The 22,163-nt window shown below is 45.4% G+C and overlaps 1 protein-coding gene across 8 annotated transcripts in view; it reads right to left on the bottom strand.

Annotated features, from left to right (window-relative positions):
* YIPF1 (Yip1 domain family member 1) overlaps window positions 1-8,698 on the bottom strand; it is a 103,486-nt gene extending 94,788 nt beyond the window's left edge. For 5 of the 8 annotated variants that reach the window (XM_077453293.1, XM_077453296.1, XM_077453297.1 and 2 more), the window contains exon 1: window positions 8,591-8,698. The gene's annotated coding sequence lies outside the window, so the exon portion shown is untranslated. Of the gene's footprint in view, window positions 1-620; window positions 965-8,586 lie in introns of all 8 variants that reach the window. The other 3 variants (XM_077453298.1, XM_077453295.1, XM_077453294.1) reach the window with 3 other exon arrangements.
* Between the last annotated feature and the right edge of the window lie 13,465 nt (window positions 8,699-22,163).

The raw sequence follows: 22,163 nt of genomic DNA, 5'->3' as shown, positions 1-22,163 counted from the left end.
CAGGACCATTCTGGATGAAAACCTGTTGGAGTCTGCAAAAGACCTGAAACTGGGATGGAGATTTATCTTCCAACAAGACAATGATCCCAAACATACAGCAAAATCTACAAAGGAATGGTTCACAAATAAACGTATCCAGGTGTTAGAATGGCCAAGTCAAAGTCCAGACCTGAATCCAATCGAGAATCTGTGGAAAGAGCTGAAAACTGCTGTTCACAAACGCTCTCCATCCAACCTCACTGAGCTCGAGCTGCTTTGCAAGGAAGAATGGGCAAGAATTTCAGTCTCTCGATGTGCAAAACTGATAGAGACATACCCCAAGTGACTTTCAGCTGTAATCGCAGCAAAAGGTGGCTTTACAAAGTATTAACGCAAGGGGGCCGAATAATTTTGCACGCCCCACTTTTCTTTTTTTATTAGTTAAAAAAGTTTCAAAAATCCAATAGATTTCATTCCACTTCACAATTGTGTCCCACTTGTTGGTGATTCTTCACAAAAAATAAAAATGTTATATCTTTATGTTTGAAGCCTGAAATGTGGCAAAAGGTTGAAAAGTTCAAGGGGGCCGAATACTTTCGCAAGGCACTGTATGTGGCAGTACACCATGGATCAACAATCACCATCCAAAAAGGTTTATTGCAGAGAGGTCACAGAGACAAGTGCAACGCTTCAGAGCCACGCAGGACCCCTTCGTCGTGGACAGATCCCCTACTGAGCAAATCGGATTCGCCCCGCATGAAAGGGGTCTAGTAGCTGTGAAAGTGTGGACTAGACTTCCTCAAGGACTAGTTGTCCCCAGCTTAACCACTTCAGCACCGAATGTTTGGCTGCTGAATGACTGGACCATTTTTTGCGATTCGTCACTGAGCGGTCGTGCGACGCTGCACCCAAAAAAAATTGGCATCCCTTTTCTCCCTTTTCTTTTGGAGGTATTTGATCATCTCTGCGGTTTTTGTTTTTTGCACTATAAACAAAAAAAGAACGACAATTTTGAAAAAAATTTAAAAATAAAAACCACAATATTTTGTACTTTTTGCTATAATAAATATCCCAATTTTTAAAAAAAAGCTAATTTTTTTCTCAGTTTAAGCCGATATGTATTAATATTTGCAGATTAAAAAAACATTGAACTAAAGGCTGTAATGTAACAAAATACGTAAAAAGCCAAGGGGGGGGGGGGAATACTTTTGCAAGGCACTGTAATTGTGAAGTTAAAGGAAAAAGATAAATGGTTTTCAAAATATTTTATAAATGGATATCTGAAAAAGTGTGGCCTGCATTTGTACTCAGCCCCTCGAGTCAATACTTTGTAGATCCACCTTTTGCTGCAAGTCTTTTTAGGGATGTCTCTACCAGCTTTGCACATCTAGAGAGTGACATTTTTGCCCATTCTTCTTTGCAAAATAGCTCAAGCTCTGTCAAATTGGATGGAGAGCGTCTGAACAGTAATATTCAAGTCTTGCCACAGATTCTCAATTGGATTTAGGTCTGGACTTTGACTGGGCCATTCTAACACAAATATGCTTTGATCTAAACCAATCCATTGTAGCTCTGGCTGTATGTTTAGGGTCATTGTCCAGCTAGAAGGTGAACCTAAGCCCCAGTCTCAAGTCTATTGCAGACGCTAACAGGTTTTTTCTTTTTAAGATTGCCCTGTATTTGGCTCCATCCATCTTTTCATCAGTTCTGACCAACTGCCCAGTCCCTGCTGAAAAAAAGCATTCCCAGAACATGATGCTGCCACCACCATGTTTCACGGTGGAGATGGTGCGTTCAGGGTGAAGTGCAGTGTTAGTTTACCCCCCACCACATAGCATTTTGGTTTTAGACCAAAAAGTTGAATTGTGGTCTCATCTGACCAGAGCACCTTCTTCCACGTGTTTGCTGTGTCCCCATATGACTTACCACAAACTGCAATCAGGACTTTTTATGGTTTTCTTTCAACAATGGCTTTCTTCTTGCCAGTCTACCATAAAGGCCAGATTTGTGGAATGCAGGCCTAAAGGCCTGTACACAATACAAAAATTGGATGGAAAAATTCGTACGACGGGCTGTCTGCCGATTTTCGGATCGTTAGTGCGATGCTTTCAACTTTTTCGTCAGACAAAAGATGGATGTGCAGACTATAACATTTTTGTCAGATGTGAACTCAACGTCGGATTTTCATTTCATAAGTACGGTTTTCGTGCAAAAAAAAAACAAAACCTAAGAGCAAGACTACGCATGCCCAGAAACAAAAGAATACATACAAAACTATTCAACACATTACATCACTTTTGACGTATTCTGTCATATGAAAATTTTCATATTGCGAGTAACCTCTGCACTTTCGACATGAGACTAGCATGCCAAAAAAAACGGACGTTCGGTTGTCCGAAAATCGAAGTGTGTGTACGAGGCTTTATAGTTGTCCTGTGGACAGATTCTCCCACCTGAGCTGTGGATCTCTGCAGCTCCCCCAGAGTTACTATGGACCTCGTCTGCTTCTCTGATGAATGCTCTCCTTGCCCAGTCTGTCAGCTTAGGTGGGCGGCCATGTCTTGGTGGGTTTGCAGTTGTGCCATACTCTTTCCATTTTCTCATGATGGATTGAACAGTGCTAAATATTCATGGATTGAATATTTAAAGCTTATAGATTAACCAGTGCTAGGTGAGATGTTCAAAGCTTGGGCTTTTTTTTTTTTTATAACCTAACCCTGCTTTAAATTTCTCCCCAACTTTATCCCTGGCCTGTCTGGAGTGTTCCTTGGCCTTCATTGTGCTGTTTGTTTACTAAGGTTCTCTAACAAACCACTGGAGGACTTCACAGAACAGCCGTATCAATACTGAGAATAAATTACACATAGGTGGACTCTATTTTGGTTCCACTAGATTTCAGTTAGGGGTATCAGAGTAAAGGGGGCTGAGTACAAATGCAAGCCACACTTTTCAGATATTTATTTGTAAACCATTTATCATTTTCTTTCCGCACCACAATTATGTTCTACTTTGTGTTGGTCTATCTCATAAAATACATTTACATTTTTGGTTGTAACATGACAAAATGTGGAAACTTTCAAAGGCATATGTATACTTTTTCAAGGAACTGTATGAGAATGGGAACAAAGTATACAAATATAAAAGAAGATATTATCTCAGTTTGGCTGCAAAAGTAGAAATACACTTGGAGTTACCAAAGCATGCCAGGTGCAGACTTGCCAGGGACATTCCTGGGCTTTGGAGTTTGCCTCGGGGCATGTCGTTGGCTTAGAAAACCGATCAGACTTACAAGGAACCATAGTTTGTCAGATTGGAAAAAAAGAGAAGTTCATCTAGTTCAACCATTAAAAAAATAAATAAAAAAAACACACAACACAATCCCATATACCCAATTCTATATCCACAGGTGATCCAGAGGAAGGCAAAAAAACCTCAGCAGATCATGTATCCAACTTAATACAGCAAGGGAAACATTTCTTCCTGAATCCCCGAGAGGCAATCGCATATTCCCTGGATCAACTTTACCAAGAAATGTCAGTACACTTTTACATTTTGTATATTTAGGAAAGAATCCAGGCCAATCTATGGAGCAGGCCAAAACCACGTCTGGAGGGAGTCTGTTCCACATTTTCACAGCTCTTACTGTGAAGAAACCTTTCTGTATTTGGAAATGAAATCATAAACCGTGCCCCCTTGTCCTCTGTGATGCCCTTAAAGTAAATAACTCAACACCAATTTCACTATATGCACCCCTAATGTATTTATACATGGTGATCATATCCCCCCTTAATCTCCTCTTCTCAAGAGAGAACAAATGCAGTTTCTCTAATTTCTGCTTGTTCCTCCATACCTCTTATTAGTTTGGTTGCCCTTCTCTGCAGTTTCTCTAGGTTTGCAGATATCCTTTTTGAGAACTGCTGCCAAAACTGAACTGCAAATTACAGAGGAGGTCTTACTAATGATTTGTACAGGGGCAAAATGATGTCTCTCTCTCTGGAGTCCATAATTCACTTAAGACAAGAAAGGACTTTGCTCAGTTTGGAGACCGCAGCTTGGCATTGCATGCTATTATTAAGCTTATGATCTACCAAAACCCCCAGATCCTTCTCCATTATGGATCCCCCCAGTTGTACTCCCCCTAGCATGTATGATGCATGCATATTCTCAGCCTAACTTTACATTTATCAACATTAAACCTCATTTGCTACATAGTCACCCAATTAAACAGTGCAATGAGGTCGGCTTGTAAGTTGGAGACATCCTGTAAGGATGTTACATAGAAGCAAGGTTGAATAAAGATAAAGATAATAGTCCATTCAGTTCAACCTGTGCGTCTATGTGTGTCAGTGTCTATAATTATTTCCCATATCCCTATATGTTGTGTTCTTTAAGATGCACATCCAAGAATCTTTTATAAATATCCATACTCCCTGCTTCCACCACCAATTGTGGAAGAGAGTTACACATCCTTATTGCCCTGACAGTGAAAACCCCCCGAGCAGTTTAAGGTTAACCACTTAACCTCCCTGGCGGTATGATTCAGTCCGGTTTTAGGCGCTGAAAGCAGTACAATTATTTTGCATGGGAATTTGGCGTTTTATTTTGTAGTCCTGTAATTCTTAGGAATAACTCTCTTAAATCTGTTCAAACCAGAGTCTAGCAGACATCCCGGATATGATAAAGTTTATAATATAATAAAGAATACTAAAAATTATTCAATAATGTAATCAAATCCAAAAACACTGAAAAAGGGACACTTTTTGGTTGCTATGGGCAATCTCCAAATTCCAGGCAGAAAAAAACAGTATTTATAATATAAAAGTGCATGCAGGGCACTGCACAGACCACTAGGGACAAAGGGGGTGTGTATTTTTTAATACAGCACTGTAATCTGTAAGATTACAGTGCTGTGTGTGTTTTGTGTATTTTTACTTTTTTGAATTTGCCGCCGTTCTCCGCTCCCGTGCACCGTAACGTCGCAGGGAGCGGAGCTCGGCGGCATTCGGCACTGTGAATCGAGCCGAGGACAGCTCGATCACACAGCGCGGGGGACATCGCTGGATCCAGGGGACAAGGTAAGTAAGTCTCCCTGTGCCTTCCCTGCATCCAGCGAAGCGATCCCGAGTCTGGCTCGGGGTTACCGCTTCTATCAGTAAATTCCTAACCCGAGCCAGACTCGGGATTACCGCTAGGGGGGTTAAGGACCAAGCCTCTTTTTGAGATGTGTTGTTTACAAGTTAAAAACATTTTTTTTTTTGCTAGAAAATGACTTAGAAAAAAAATGTATAATGTTTGGGGGTTCTAACACCTTAGAGAATAAAATGGAGGTTGTTGAAATACTTTCTGTCACACTGTATTTGTGCAGCAGTCTTACAAGTGCACTTTTTTTGGAAAAAATACAATTTAATAAAAAAATAAGACAAGAGTAAAGTTAGCCCAATTTTTTCTTATATTGTAAAAGATAATGTTACGCCTTGTAAATTGATACCCAACATGTCATGCTTCAAACTTGCACCCGCTTGTGGAATGAGGACAAACTTTTACCCTTAAAAATCTCCATAGGCGACGTTTAAAAAAATTCTACAAGTTGCATGCTTGAAGTTACAGAAGAGGTCTAGAGCTAGAATCATTGCTCTCACGCTAACGATCGTGGCGATACCTCACATGTGTGGTTTGAACACCTTTTTTTCATATACGGGCGCTACTCATGTATGCGTTCGCTTCTGCACACGAGCTCGTGGGGCGGGCACATTTAAAAAAACTTTTTTTCTTATTTATTTTACCTTTTATTTTTAAACTTTTTTAAATAGTTTTTTTATAATTGTGTCACTTTTATTCCTATTACAAGGAATGAAAACACCCCTTGTAATAGAAAAAAAAGCATGACAGGACATCTTAAATATGAGATCTGGGTAAAAAAAAAAAGACCTCAGATCTCATATTTGCACTAAAATGCAATAAATAAAAAAAAATAAGTTTGTTTTTTTAAAATGGCCCTTTAAAAGCTATGGGCGGAAGTGACTTTTTGACGTTGCTTCCGCCCTGCAATGTTATGGAGACGGGTGGGGGCCATCATCCCCTCAATCATCTCCATGCCCAGCAAGGGTGAAGGTCCAATCGCCTCCGCCACTGCACTGGTAAACAGTGGAGGGCACCACCGCTGATAAAAGTGATCTTGCAGCAAAACCGCCGCAGAGACCAATCTTATTGGAAAGCGGACCGCCAGCTGAAGAAGAAGAGGATACTGGAGTTATAGCAGCTAGCTGCTGCCATAACAGCGATATTCCACTTTATCCAATCTAAATATCTCTGGATCATATCACTTTTGAGCCATTATGGATCATTTGGGGCTGTGTCACTACCATCCCCATTATGGACATGAGCTCCCCCCGTGCTCCTTTGTATACACAGAGCTGAAGAAAGTATTTAATAAATTTGCCTGCTCTTTGTCCCCAGTCACCCACTCCAGATTATTTTGTAAAGGGCCTACATTCTCAGACCTGACCCTTTTACTCATTTGTTTTCCAAAATTATGAATTAATTTTAAAAAGACTTGTAAAGAAAACTCAAACCTGCATTAGAAAATGAATGAAAGCAAGAATCTCATTAGCGGTTGGGCAATAATGACCGCTCTAAGACCCCTTTCACACTTGGGCAGTTTTCAGGCGTTTTAGCCCTAGAAATAGTGCCTGAAAACTGCCTCCCATGCTGCCCGAATGTGAAAGCCCGAGTGCTTTCACACTGAGTCGGTGCTAGGGGTGCGACGGATCAAAACACCCACAGATCAGATCGTTCCTCAAATCAGAGTCACGGATTGGATCATTTTTCAGATCAGCAAATAATAATTTAATTTGCAAAAACCTGTGAAAATTCCACCACCATATAGTCTCCACTGTAATATCCACCATCTCCCTCACTGAAATATTGGCTGAGTATGGCTGGGTATGACTGGGTACTGCAGGGTAAGGCTGGGTATCGCAGGGTACGGCAGAGTATCGCCAGGGTACAGCAGAGTATTGGCAGGCAGGGTATCGCAGAGTATTGGCAGGCAGAGTATTGCTAGAGTATTGGCAGGGTATTGCAGAGTATTGGCAGGGTATTGCTAGAGTATTGGCAGGCAGGGTATTGCTAGAGTATTGGCAGGCAGGGTATTGCTAGAGTATTGGCAGGCAGGGTATTGCTAGAGTATTGGCAGGCAGGGTATTGCTAGAGTATTGGCAGGCAGGGTATTGCTAGAGTATTGGCAGGCAGGGTATTGCTAGAGTATTGGCAGGCAGAGTATTGCTAGAGTATTGGCAGGCAGAGTATTGCTAGAGTATTGGCAGGCAGAGTATTGCTAGAGTATTGGCAGGCAGAGTATTGCTAGAGTATTGGCAGGGTATTGCTAGAGTATTGGCAGGGTATTGCTAGAGTATTGGCAGGGTATTGCTAGAGTATTGGCAGGGTATTGGCAGGGTATTGCTAGAGTATTGGCAGGCAGGGTATTGCTAGAGTATTGGCAGGCAGAGTATTGCTAGAGTATTGGCAGGGTATTGCAGAGTATTGGCAGGGTATTGGCAGGGTATTGAAGAGTATTGGCAGGGTATTGCTAGAGTATTGGCAGGGTATTGGCAGGGTATTGCTAGAGTATTGGCAGGGTATTGCTAGAGTATTGGCAGGGTATTGCTAGAGTATTGGCAGGGTATTGCTAGAGTGTTGGCAGGGTATTGCTAGAGTGTTGGCAGGGTATTGCTAGAGTGTTGGCAGGGTATGGAGGGATGGCTGCTTCCATCTCTGGATCTCTCCCCTCCACTGTACAGATTAGTACAGAGAGGGGAGAGAGGAACCTGCGACATGACATGACGCAGGTTTTGTTACAAGTGATCGCTCTGTCGGAGCGATCACAGTGTAAACGGCCTGGGTGTAGAAAGATGGCCGCAGCTTCAGAGCTAGGCCGAAGCCGCTGCCTTTCCTAAGGCCGAGACCGCGGATCGCGGCATGTGCCGAACCGAGCGGGGTGACCCGTTGCACCCCTAGTCACACACGCATTGCAGGAGTGGCACGCGTGTGCTGTTGCTTCAATGAGTGTGCCGTTACTGGTAATTACCGGCGGCATGCGCAGGGGTGATGTCATTGCAGCTCCAGCCAATCGCATCACTGGAGCCGAAGTAATTTCGGTGGCCGGTGCTGTGTACCGCAGCAAAGGCTTCGCTCTCAGGTATTACATAATGGGCTAGTATGCTATACATACTAGCTCATTCTGCCTTTGTCTTGTAGGTTTCAGATTTTTTTTTTTAAGTGGGTTTAGGTTCCAAAGAGAGTATAACCAGCATGCTTTACTGCATATACAGACTGATTTTACTGTTGTGGGTTTAGTAACACTTTAAAGCAGGGACCTAAGACTACCTCTCATATTATAATGCACACAGCTCCTGAGCATGTCACTACAATGAATCAGCACTGTCTGTCACTGACTGAGCCCCTGTATACAATGCACTGGAAGATAGCAGCAGCCGTGAGCACATGAACAATGGAGCTCTCCCACCCCTTGTGCCCTGTACACCCGGGAGGAGGCGGGGGTCTCTGTGCCAGGCTTAGGTCGGGTTGGAGGGAGCGCCGCACACTCACTTACAGCTCGGATCACGTCACCAATCAGCTCCAGTTGTTGCCGGAAGTAGAAGCAGAACTCAACTGAGTCTGACAGTCTGCGACCAATGGGGTCCTGAGACCACGCCTCCGGGGAGGTCCGGTGTGTATCCTGAAAGAAGCAGGATCTGCGCCACGTGAATCTGTTCTGGCCAGTGAGGGAAGAGCAGCGTGTGCTCAGTATAAATCACAGTGTGACTGACTGCGATTATAGCAGTACAGTCATATAGTCATAGCACACAGGCACTGCAAGGTATCTGAAACTGAGAGCCACGTCCAGGCTGTGAATCTGTGTCTCTGGTTTATGTAACAGACGCAATGTACCAAAACGAATTCCACTTTGCTAAATCAGAAACCAGTTCTGAGAGGAACATGGAAGCTGCCATTGCTGGCTTCTCACTTTACAAATGATAATTCCCCGGCTGTTCAGCTTCATGGACACGGCTGTACAGAGCCTGCATGATACCTACCTCACAACCTGCTACAGCCACCCATTGAGATGAGTGTGGACAGGCGGATTAGCACCCACGGGGGCATGCATACAGCAACCGCACACACCCCAACCTGCAAAAACTAATTTCAGGGAGGTGGCATTTTGCACCCGCAACCCCACCCTACTTTTTCAATATTTTTTTCACAGTGCTTCCTGGGATGGGGGGGGGGGGGTGGTATATGGCAGTGGACGGTGTCAGTCGTTTTTTTATTTTTAATTTATTTTTTTACACTTTAATTTGTTTTTATTTTTATTTTTTGCACAATTCTTTATGGGGGGGGTTTGGGGCAGTGGACAGTGTTGGTAGGGAAGAGGAGAGTGGTGTCAGTAGTTTATTAATTTTTTTTACACTTTTTAATTTTTTTGAATTTTTTTACAGTATTTTTTTACTTTTTTTGGGGGGGGGGGGGGGGGGGCTTTGGTGAGATGTCTAAACACACCCCTGACATCTCCCCTTTGAGACAGACAAAGGGACTGAGGACACAGATTCCCCAGTCCCTTTCTCAGCACTGAAGATGAATAAACAGGAGACAGAGGCTCCTCTCCATTCATAAACTGAGCAAAGAAAACCTAGTTTACTCTGCTCAGTTAACACAGGACCCAGGAGCGATCTCACTCACTGGGTCCTATTTCTGACAGTCTCCCCCCCCCCCCCCCCCCCCCACAGCCGGTGGAATAGGAAAGGAGCCAGCTGCGGGGGGGTGGAGGAGGAGGACAGGAGGGGCAGAGGAGAACATGGGGGTCAGAGGAGAACGGGTAGGGCAGAGAAGGACATGGAGTGGGCCGGAGGAGAACAGGTGGACAGAGAAGGACATGGAGTGGGCCAGAGGAGAACAGGGGACAGAGAAGGACATGGAGTGGGCCGGAGGAGAACGGGCAGGGCAGAGAAGAGAAGGACATGGAGTGGGCCGGAGGAGAACAGGGGGACAGAGAAGGACAAGGAGTTGGCCGGAGGAGAACAGGGGGACAAAGAAGGACATGGAGTGGGCTGGAGGAGAACAAGGGGACAGAGAAGGACATGGAGTGGGCCGGAGAACAGGGGGACAGAGAAGGACATGGAGTGGGCCGGAGAACAGGGGGACAGAGAAGGACATGGAGTGGGCCGGAGGACAACGGGCAGGGCAGAGAAGGACATAGATTGGGCCGGAGGAGAACGGGCAGGGCAGAGAATGACAGGGAGTGAGCCGGAGGAGAACTGGGGACAGAGAAGGACATGGAGTGGACCGGAGGAGAACGGGCAGGGCAGAGAAGGACATGGAGTGGGCCGGAGGAGAACGGGCAGGGCAGAGAAGGACATGGAGTGGGCCGGAGGAGAACAGGGGGGCAGAGAAGGACATGGAGTGGGCCGGAGTAGAACAGGGGGACAGAGAGGGACATGGAGTGGGCCGGAGGAGAACAGGGGGGCAGAGAAGGACACGGAGGGGTCGGGGGAGGAGCACAAAGAACAGCTGGGAATGATCGGTGCAGCAGGAGGGACATGAACACCGATCTCCCTGTATAGCTTTTTAGCTGACAGCCGCGGGAGGGAGAGAAGGAGGAGCGTTCTTTCAGCTAAAAATCGATACAAAGGAGATCGGTGTTCACAGCTGTTCCCCGCCCCCCCCCCCCCCGATCATTCCCGGGAGATCATGAGGCGCCTGCGGGTGTGCGGGAGCCGCCACGGAAATGTGGGAGACTTCCACACCTCGTGGGAGACTTGGGATGTCTGCAACCGCATGCGCACTGACATATGATTCCAATGCAGATAGTGTGCAGGAGCTTTATGCCCACCCTGACGTAGAACCGCATACAGCCGCCTCTTCCCATTCATCTGAATAGGTGATGGCAGCGAGTCCTGGGGGAGGCATTATCCAGGCTCTGCACATTGTACACATGTCTGCATGAAGCCTAATGGCCCATACACACAATCAGACAAAAAAATAGCGCTTTTGAAGCGATCGTATGATAATCCGATTGTAACTACATAGCTTTCAAGAGTCGATCACGACAGTTCACCTGAAGCCAGATCGTACGATTTTTGTTTAACCACTTCAATACCAGGCACTTTCGCCCCTTCCTGCCCAGGACAATTTTCAGCTTTCAGCACTGTCGCACTTTGAATGACAATTGCGCGGTCATGCAACACTGTACTCAAACTACATTTTTATAATTTTCTTCCCACAAATAGAGCTTTCTTTTGGTGGTATTTGATCACCTCTCGGGTTTTTATTTTTTGCTAAACAAACCAAAATTTTTGAAAAAAAAGGGTTTTCTTAGTTCCTGTCATAAAATTTAGTTTTCTCCTTGACTGACTGGCACCGATGAGGTGACACTGATGGCCACTCATATGTAAAATTGATGGGCACTGATAGGCAACACTGACAGATGGCACTGATGGACATTAATAGATGGGACTGATAGGCAGCACTGATGACAGGTACAGTTACTGACAGGTGTTACTGCTGGGCACTGTGGTGGGCTCTGACTGGCACTTTGTTCGGTACTGAGAGACTTTGAGGGGCACTGACTGGCAGCTGTTGGGCACATCTGATGGGGGCTGTGCTGATAATCAATGTGCTGATTATCAGCACCGACCCCCCCCCCCCCCTGGTCGGCTCTCCCAGTCAGCGTGAACTGAGGAAAGACGTTTACCAGCACTTCCCCTGGTTTTGTCAGAGGCTCCTTACCACGATCGGAGATGCAGTGTGTCAGACTGACACGCCACTCTGCCCGCCTATGTCCACAGCTCTAGCCAATATCCTGGACATTTTTTCAATCAGTGCTTGAGGTTGGTCTGGCATACAACTCCAATAAAGTACAGGTCCCTGCCTTTATGCTCTTTTTCAGGCTGAAGATTGGTGGAAGAGCCATTGAACAAATGCTTCATGCAGGCAGTAATCCATATACAACCACTAAGGAAATCCTTGTTGGGACTTAGGTTTGGTTCTGAAAGCACAAGTACAGGCATCCTTCGCTTAAATAGCTTCATTTTAGAGATGCACTGAAAATTCGGCTGGCGGAAATTATCGTCTGAAAAAGGTGTTTTTTCATTAGGCCAAAAGAGAAAAACAGCCGATACTGAAAGCCCCGCCATGGGTGCTGCCCATTGCAGGAGTGTCATCCTGGCGTGCCCAGTCCTCCACTCCCTCCTCCTCCTCGCCGCAATCTCCATGTTTCACAGAGCTCAATTGTCTGGCCGCTGATGCGGGCACAGGCAGGCTGCATATGACAGGCACTGGTGGGGCTGCTGGGCAATGGCAAGCTGCATATGATGGGCACTGGCGGGCTGCATATGACGGGCACTGGTGGGGCTGCTGGGTACTGGCAAGCTGCATATGACAGGCACTGGTGGGGCTGCTGGGCACTGGCAGGCTGGATATGATGGGCACTGGTGGGGCTGCTGGCCACTGGCAGGCTGCATATGATGGGCACTGGCAGGCTGCATATGATGGACACTGGTGAGGCTGCTGAGCACTGGCAGGCTGCATATGATGGAAACTGGTGAGGCTGCTGGGCACTGGCAGGCTGCATATGACGGGCACTGGAGAGGCTGCATTGATCTCCTGTATCATGTCTGCTGTCTCTAACCATCTCCTGTACTATGTCTGCAGTCTCTTACCATCTCCTGTATCATGTCTGATAGAGGTGCACCAAAAATGTTGCTAATATTATTTAGCAATATGTTTAGGTTTAAGCAATTTTATACATGATTTAGGAGATGGAAAGAGACTGAGGACATGATACAAGAGATGGTCAGAGACTGAGGACAGGATACAAGAGATGGTCAGAGACTGAGGACATGATACAAGAGATGGTCAGAGACTGAGCACATGATACAAGAGATGGTCAGAGACTGACGACATGATACAAGAGATGGTCAGAGACCGAGGACATGATACAAGAGATGGTCAGAACATGATACAAGAGATGGTCAGAGAATGCAGACTGCATTTTTCTTGACTTTTCTTGCACTAAAGGTGCCAAGAAAAGTCAATGGCCAACAATCAATGGCCAACAATAAATTCATATTAATTTAAATTGATGATATTAATTAAAAAGTTGAATAAAATACCATATAATTATATATAAAAATATAAATATTTTTTAAAAACTGTCGTTTTCAGATTTTGAGCAATGCATCCTTCATTTTCAGTTTCGGCACCAAAATCTCCATTCGGTGCACCTATTTAATTTCCATTTCAGTTCTTAGTGGTAAAACTAGTTCCTCTGACAGCAGTTGCTTCAGACAGAAGGATGTTGGAGATTGCAGCACTTTCAGGCAAAGATCCTTTTTGTGTCTTTTTAACAGAAATAGTGATACTACGTCCATTTCCAAAGCTCAATTCTAAAGTGGTATCCATTTTCCAGGAAAACTAGGGGCAGTCCCTCCAAGCAATTCACATGGAGTCAATTAGTACACAGCAGGAAGACTTCAGTTCCTTACACATGGACAAGTTGCTAACAGTGTACATGCAAAGGTCAAACGACGTGAGAAAAGTGGACAATCTTTTCATTTTGTCGTCAGGTTCTCGAGTCATCTTCTATTGGTTTGCCAGGGTGAGTAGATTGGCATGCAGGAAGTAGGCCTTTCTGCTCAGGAACAGGTGCAAGCTCCTTCAACCTGAGGGGTGGCAGCCTTTTGAGGCAGTTATGCCAGGATTTCAGTGTAAGATATACAGTTGTGCTCATAAGTTTACATACCCTGGCAGAATTTATGATTTCTTGGCCATTTTTCAGAGAATATGAATGACAACACAAAAACTTTTCTTTCACTGATGGTTAGGGCTTGGCTGAAGCCATTTATTATCACTCAACTGTGTTTACTCTTTTTAAATCATAATGGCAACAGAAACTACCCAAATGACCCTGATCAAAAGTTTACATACGCCAGTTCTTAATATCGTGCATTGCCCCCTTTAACCTCAATGACAGCTTGAAGTATTTTGTGCCATTTGTCAATGAGGCTCTTTATCTTCTCAGATGTTAAAACTGCCCATTTCTCTTGGCAAAAAGCCTCCAGTTCCTGTAAATTCTTGGGCTGTCTTGCATGAACTGCACGTTTGAGATATATATATATATATATATATATATATATATACATACTCAGATAAATGCCTACACATACTGTGTATATATACTCAGATATATACACAGTCAGATACATACATACATATACACTCAGCTACATACCGTACATGTGCTCAATTATATACATTATTATTATTATTATTATGTAGCGCCACCCCCGCAGGGGCCACTGTAATATACGGGTCTTCTGTCCCACACCAGTGATGACTCACCCTCCCCAGGATCTCAGTAACACGAAAACACTGTTTAACCACTTTCAGACCGGACCAATTTGCTGGTCAAAGACCAGACCACTTTTTGCGATTCGGCACTGCGTCGCTTTAACTGACAATTGCGCGGTCGTGCGACGTGGCTCCCAAACAAAATTGACGTCCTTTTTTTCCCACAAATAGAGCTTTCTTTTGGTGGTATTTGATCACCCCTGCGGTTTTTATTTCTTGCGCTATAAACAAAAATAGAGCGACAATTTTGAAAAAAACGCATTATTTTTTACTTTTTGTTATAATAAATATCCCCCAAAAATATATAAAAAAACATTTTTTTCCCTCAATTTAGGCCGATACGTATTCTTCTACATATTTTTGGTAAAAAAAATCGCAATAAGCGATTATTGATTGGTTTGCGCAAAAGTTATAGCGTTTACAAAATAGGGATAGTTTTATAGCATTTTTATTAATAATTTTTTATTATTTTTTTTTTACTAGTAATGGCGGCGATCTGCGATTTTTATTGTGACTGCGACATTGTCGGGGACCCATCGGACATTTTTGACACATTTTTGGGACCATTGTCATTTATACAGTAATCACTGCTATATAAATGCAGTGATTCCTGTGTAAATGACACTGGCAGTGAAAGGGTTAACCAGTGGGTGGCAGTGTAGGGGTTAAGTGTTCCTAGGGGTGTGTTACTAACTGTGGGGGGGTTGGGCTTTCATTTAGTGTACACTGATCTCTGCTCCAATCACATGGAGCAGAGATCAGCGTCACTAGTTGCTAGGCAGAATGGAAAAATGTTGTTTATACAGCATTTCCTCCATTCGGCCGCTCCGTGAGACGATCGCGGGGATGCCCGCGGCGATCGAGTCCGCGGGTCCCGCGACCGGACTCACGGGGGTCCCGACCAGCGCGGGAGCGCGCCGCCGGCGCCGCGCTCCCGATGGCAGGGCGGCATCGAATATTGGACGTACCTGTACGCCAATATGCCTGCCCGTGCCATTCTGTCGACGTACATCGTCGTGCGCTGGTCGGGAAGTGGTTAAACTTTTAGCTGGGCTTTATTAGAACTAGCAAAAAGCCCTGAAAAGAGATAAACTGATTAACAGAATACAAATATTAAGTGCAATAATATACTACAACTTCTCAGTAAAGGAAAACAGGATTTGTGTTCATTCACTTTAACCGCCAGTGGGAGGCCTTGCCTGAAATGCACTGAACAAGTGGTGAACAAACTGTACAACACAATACAAAGAATAACGTTCAATAATTTCCCAAAAGTGATATTACTGACTATAAGATCCTACCTAAGTCTTGTAGGTTCTAGCTAACCACTGGCCAGTGGGAATTCTATTCACACAAACACACACACAGAGTCTGCCAGCGTTGGGGCCCTTTAAATCCTGTGTTTGAGTACTCAGACTTTTGTGAAGTAAATTTGTAATCCACAGAATGGAAAAGGGTATCTTCACAAAGTGTCACAAAGATTAACAGATGTGGAGATCCACCTTCAGATAAAGCTGCATTAACAGTAAATAGGACCTAGCAGCTAGATCCACATACACAAGGGTGGCAGAATATCTCTCACCATTAGATGCACTTGATATATCTTCCTTCCAGCAATTGGTAGATTGATTGCTGTCTCAGTTGACTGGATGGTGATGTGAGCATCACATGGCACAGAAACCTCCAAACAGGATAATGATGATAATTGCTGCAGCACTGAAACTGGTCTCTAGATTTCTCTGCACTGTTAGCACATCTTCAGTAATCAGGCAGAATAACACACTGCAAACTCCCCTCTCAAGTGTGCACCTTCCTTATGAGAGTCACAGGCTCTGCAAGTGTTCAAGAGATAAACACATGGGATACTTTCTTCTGTCTGCCTGCCACCATGCCAGTCTGTCTCTCCTCCTGTGTCCTTCTCCTTCTCCCCCAATCACAGCTCTCCTGAGTAGCTATCCAATCCTGTCTTTCATTGTTTTTGTTGTTAGGGGTGGGCTTCTTTCTTAGCTACAGCAGGACCCAATCAGCTTAGCCAGAAAATGCAATGCAATGTTTCAGAAAGCAATATTCTGCATATATTACAGAGGCAATACTACATCCACCCCCTTCTAAAAAAATCTTTGGTCCCCCAAAGAGAGAGATGAGTGCAGTTAATAATAACATAGCATTTTTACAGTAACCTTACACATGGACCAACAAATTAGGCCTATGATCTTAGGCTGATTTCATGACATTTCCTAACAAATGCATTAGGTAATGAGACCTGCCACCAAAGTGTGTTAGGCGATGGGTTGGGGACATCGGTCACTGGTACCACCATAGAATGTGCCTGAGAATCAGGAAGTCTGTGAACAGTGGGAATAGCTTCTTCTGAGCTTGTTCCAGGGGTATCATATGTTAATCTAAGTGGGGGTCTCACTGTTCTCTTAGCTCTCTGTTCTTTGGGCTGAAGACTAGTCTCTGCACTGGATTCTCCATCCGGTTCAAGGTGGCTTTCCTCAAACAGTTTTTCTGCAAGTTCAGAGGAACTCCCATCCGGAAACCCTTCATCGGGTTTATGGACTAACTGGTAAGCTTGCTCTACTAGCTCTGAATTTCCTTGCACCTGGGGCACAAATTCTGATGCATCAGGCCGGAGAACACTTGAAGGCTGATTAGCAGTTGATGTGGAGGGAGTGGCATCCATGGGCTCAGATGGCCACAACCATCCTACCTCAAGCTCATCATCACTGTCATCCTCTATTGTTGTGGCCTCATCTGGCAGTAGAGGTTGAGACCTAGTAACTGGAACTTGCCTGAAAGAAGATGGTTTGGGTAATGACTTCTCTGTTCTCACAGGTACCCTGACGGTTTCACTCAGAGGTAGTAAATGATTTCGATGCCAGGTCTTCAGGGGACCCGTTTTTCCATCAGGCCGAATTTGGTATACAGGAAGACCAGGCAGTTGCTTGCAGACAACATATTGTTGAGAACTCCAACGGTCAGCTAACTTATGCTTTCCAGAAAGACCCAGATTCCTCAGCAACACCTTGTCACCCTGCTGTAAATCATGAATCCTAACTTTCAAATCATAATTCTTACTGTTCCGCTGACCTCTAACACCAGAAGCTTCTTGTGCCTTCTCATAGGCTGTCTTTAGGTTCTTTCTGAGCCTATCCACATAGCCCCTGTAGGATGTAGTGGAAGTTCTGTCTATTGAGACACCGAAGGCCAAGTCCACTGGCAGACGTGCTTCTCTTCCAAACATCAGTCTATATGGTGAGTAACCCGTTGCGTCATTTTCAGTACTGTTATAGGCATGAACCACAGCGGAAATGTGCCTGCTCCAATGCTGTTTTCTGTCAGATGGAAGGGTTCCAAGCATGTCAAGGAGGGTACGATTAAACCTCTCTGGCTGAGGATCCCCTTGAGGGTGGTAAGGTGTCGTTCTCGATTTTTTGATACTCAGAAGATCCAATAGCTGTTTAATGAGCCTGCTTTCAAAGTCTCTTCCTTGGTCAGAGTGAATTCTCTGAGGTAATCCATAATGAGCAAAGAATTTCTCCACTAACACTTTGGCGACTGTGACAGCTCGTTGATCTCTTGTTGGATAAGCCTGGGCATAACGGGTGAAATGATCAGTCACTACCAACACATTCCCTTGACCACTCGTGTCGGGCTCCAGACACAAGAAATCGATGCACACCAGATCCATAGGACTTTGACTCTGTAGATGACCCATTGGGGCAGCTCTGGAAGGCAAAGTCTTTCTCTGGATGCAGCGAAGGCAGGAGCGACAGTAACTTTCGATTTCAGTTCGCATACACAGCCAGTAGAAACGATCCCTAACTAACTTAAATGCTCTATCAGGTCCTAAGTGTCCATGTTGATCATGTAATGCATTCAGCACTGTCCCCCTATGCTTCTCCGGGAGGAACAGCTGCCAACTCTCCTCTGGATCATCCGAGGGGCCCCTTCGGTAGACCACTCCATCTGAGAGCTGCAGTCGATTCCACTGCTTGTGAACCACTCGAGCCTCCTTTGGGGAGTCTGCTGTGAGTAGAAGTTCTGGGCGACCACTCTCCAAGGCTTTCAAAGTCAGAGAACAAAGGGGATCTTCTGTTTGATCCTTCCTCAAGTCTTTCTTGGAAAGGGTAGGCAGTCCCTCATCCCTCACTTGGGTCAAGTCACAATAGAGCTTTGGGACCCCAACAGTGGTGACTCCAATGGCTTCGGCCCCTATCGCTCCTCTGGCTCAGTACTCAATCCCTTGACATAAAGCCTGAATGCCTTCTGTCGTCAGTTGAGTCCACCCTTCTGTATGAGTTAGCGGGTCATAGGGTCTCCTTGACAGAGCATCGGCATCCCTATTAACAGCTCCAGGTCGGTACTTCAAGCTAAAACGGAAACTAGAAAGTGCTGCCAACCATCGATGTCCCGTGGAATCCAGCTTGGCCGTGGTAAGGACATATGTGAGTGGGTTGTTATCTGTTTTGACTTCGAATTCTGCACCATACAGGTAATCTTTAAGCTTGTCCACGACAGCCCATTTTAACGCCAAAAATTCCAACTTGTGGGTAGGGTAATTTCTCTCAGATAGAGTAAGGCTTCGACTCACATAAGCAACCGGTCTCAGATGTCCATCATGTTCTTGGTACAACACACCACCTAGTCCTTCTCTGCTGGGATCAACATGGAGCTCATAGGGCTTGCGGTTGTCAGCGTAGGCTAAAACTGGTGCATTGGTCAAGCTCCGTTTCAACTGAAGGAAAGCTTGTTCGCACTGATCAGACCACTCTCCCTCTATGGACTTCCGAGACTTTCTCACTCCACTGATTTGCCGGACTACTTCTGGGACCTCTTGCTCTCCATCACCTCCAGCCCGCAAAAGCTCAGTGAGAGGTCTGGCTATTTTGGCAAATCCCTCCACAAACCTCCTGTAGTAGGAGCAGAACCCAAGAAAAGATCTCAGCTCTTGCACATCCTGGGCCTGGGCCAAGTGGTAACGGCTTCCAACTTCTTGGGGTCAGTGGCCACTCCCTCGGCTGAGACAACGTGCCCAAGGTAGGTGACTGTTGACTGGTAGAACTGGCACTTCTCAAGGGACAGCTTCAATCCCTCTTCATAGAGTCGCTTCAGAACCTTCTCTAGACGCTCCTCATGTTCTTCCAAAGTCCGTCCAAAGACAATTATGTCGTCTAGGTACACTAACACTTCAATTAAGTTCATATCACCAACAGTCCGTTCCATCAAGCGTTGGAATGTAGCAGGGGCTCCAGACAGACCCTGTGGCATCCTTTCAAACTCAAAGAACCCCACTGGGCAGATGAAAGCGGTTTTCTCCCAGTCATCTGGATGCATCGGGATCTGATGGTACCCACTTCTCAGGTCTAACACGCTGAACCATTTGGCACCTGAAAGGCATTGCAGGGCATCTTCTATTCGTGGAGTGGTGTACTGGTCTGGAATGGTTCTTTTGTTGAGAGTGCGATAATCGATACAGAGCCGTAATGACCCATTTTTCTTCCTCACCACCACAATGGGAGAAGCATAGGGACTTCGGGACTCCCGAATAATTCCCGTCCTCTTCAACTCCGCAATATATTCTCTAAGGTCATCTAAATCAGCTAATGGTATTCGTCGTGACCTTTCCCGAAACGGCCTATCCTCTTGTAGACGAATATGATGCTGTGCACTCTCTGCGCATCCCACGTCAAACTCATTTTTAGAGAAAATTTTCCTCCACTTTAAGAGTTGTGTTTTTGCCCGTTCTTTCCATTCAGATGTCATAGGAGAGCCTTTTGGATAGAAATACTCCTCTGGTAACTCTTCCTTGGCTTCCCCCACTACACTGTGTTGTGTGATGGGTGTGGCTGGATTTACCTGCCCTATCATCATTCGGGTCCGAAGCTTCACTGGAGAATCAGTAACATTACGAACACTGACAGGAACTTTTCCATGGGTTCTCTGTAAGGCCTTCATAGAGATTACTTCCGGAATCAGTTCCAAACCTGAATTTGTCTTCTGTGAGTCACCTTCAAGGATAACATAAGGACCAGGTTGGTCCCAATTCAGTTTGACTGAAGCCCGCAAACATGTTACTTCACCTGGCTGCAAGACCTTTTCCATATTGTCCAACTTCCACAATTTTCCCACTCCTTCTGTTGGGGCCTTTTGTTCATGGACCAATCGCTGGTACACTGAGCGCAGCATCGGATGTACACTTTTAGCTGCATCTTCACCCTCTGATACCAGAGGAGTAAGTAACCGACGAACCAAGTCAGTGTTCGTTCCCACAATCAAGGAACTCCGATTAGCCCCCGGGGGGCGGGGACATACAATGGCCAATGTGTCGGAAGTCTCTTTCTGCCCTACAACAGATGGGCCAAATTCAAGCTTGACTGGAAGATATCCGTCATAGGGGAGCTTCTTAGTTCCTATACCCCAGATCTCTAGACTTTCTAACTTCTGCAAGGGCAGGTGTTTCAGGTGTTTATCATAGAAATCACGGTAAATTAGAGTCACTTGGGCACCAGAGTCTAGAAGGGCTTTTGTGTATACACCTTCCACCTGAACTGGCACTATAGGAGAAGGACCCACCAGCTTGTCAGGCAACTTGCTTGGTTGTTTTGATGCAGCTTGCTTGGCTGTTTGGGCTTGAATCCCTCTTTTGGCCTGGGCCCGTTTCCGTTGTCGTCTTGACTGACTGTTTTGGTTGTGGTGTGCACCGATCTCCCGTGATCCGGGACCCGACTCTGAGAGTAGCTTGGGCAGCCTAACTGAGGCTTTGGGTGAGGCTTGGTACAAAGGTTTAGGCCTTACCTGCCCTTCATTTAAGACTTATGAACTGGAGCGAGTTGACTTAGATGGGCACCCGGCTGGCTCCCTCACCAGGGCCCTCTGGAGTTTCCCGCCGGCTTATGAGGTACTCTTCGTGGCTTTGTTGGGCTGGGACAGTCACGTTGATAGTGACCGGTACCCCCACAATTATAGCAGGCCACTGAACTAGAGGGCTCTCCAGCAAGAACATTCTGTATTGCCTCTGCCCTGGTTGGTTTCAATGTCTTCCCCCCCTCTGGTATGGCAATTCTGGCAGACAGCGATGTCATCAACTCCATCATCTGTGACATCTGAGTTTTCAAAGCCATTACTTCGGACTGGACTTCAACTATGCCCATGGTTCCTACTTCTACGGTGAAAGCCGCATGTGAAACACTAGCAGGTTTTTTAGCCTTAATTAAAGCCTCTTCTTCTAGGATAGTTTTGACCAATTTGGAGTAAGTCAATGGCTTGTTCTGGTCTCTAGCCCGAAATTTCAACATTATGGGATCCAGTGGGAGTGCTCCTTTAAGAATTTGATCCAACAAAGCTTTGCTTGCATTACTCGGCTCCATGCCTCCTTTTAGAATGACCTGATGAAGGATTTTATCCAGTCGTCGGACATAAGCGGATAACTCTTCTCCTTCATTTTGATAGGTGTGTGAGAACATATAAATTAGCTCAGCACAATCCTCCACCCCTCCAAAAACCTCTTGTAAAGCTTCTAGACACTCAGTGGCTGTGCAGCCTGGCTTGTCCCTTTTTAGATTTCTGATTACATCTGAAGCAGGAGATCTTAGGCTCTCGATTAACCTTTGTCTTTTTACTGTGTCAGCGACTTCCCATTCTTCCACAGCCTGCACTGCCTGATCTATCCAGGTTTCGAAGACCTCTTCCCCGGATGGCACAGGGACCTTCCCAGAATAGAACCGCAACTTTCGATATCCATAATTGGCAGATGTGGCTGAGTTTTGTGCCAA

This window comes from Lithobates pipiens, unplaced genomic scaffold (assembly GCF_037356315.1).
Source record: "Lithobates pipiens isolate NorthernLeopardFrog02 unplaced genomic scaffold, aLitPip1_a1.2 Scaffold_23, whole genome shotgun sequence".
Lineage (NCBI taxonomy): Eukaryota > Metazoa > Chordata > Amphibia > Anura > Ranidae > Lithobates > Lithobates pipiens.
This window is presented reverse-complemented; position numbering and strand designations above follow the sequence as displayed.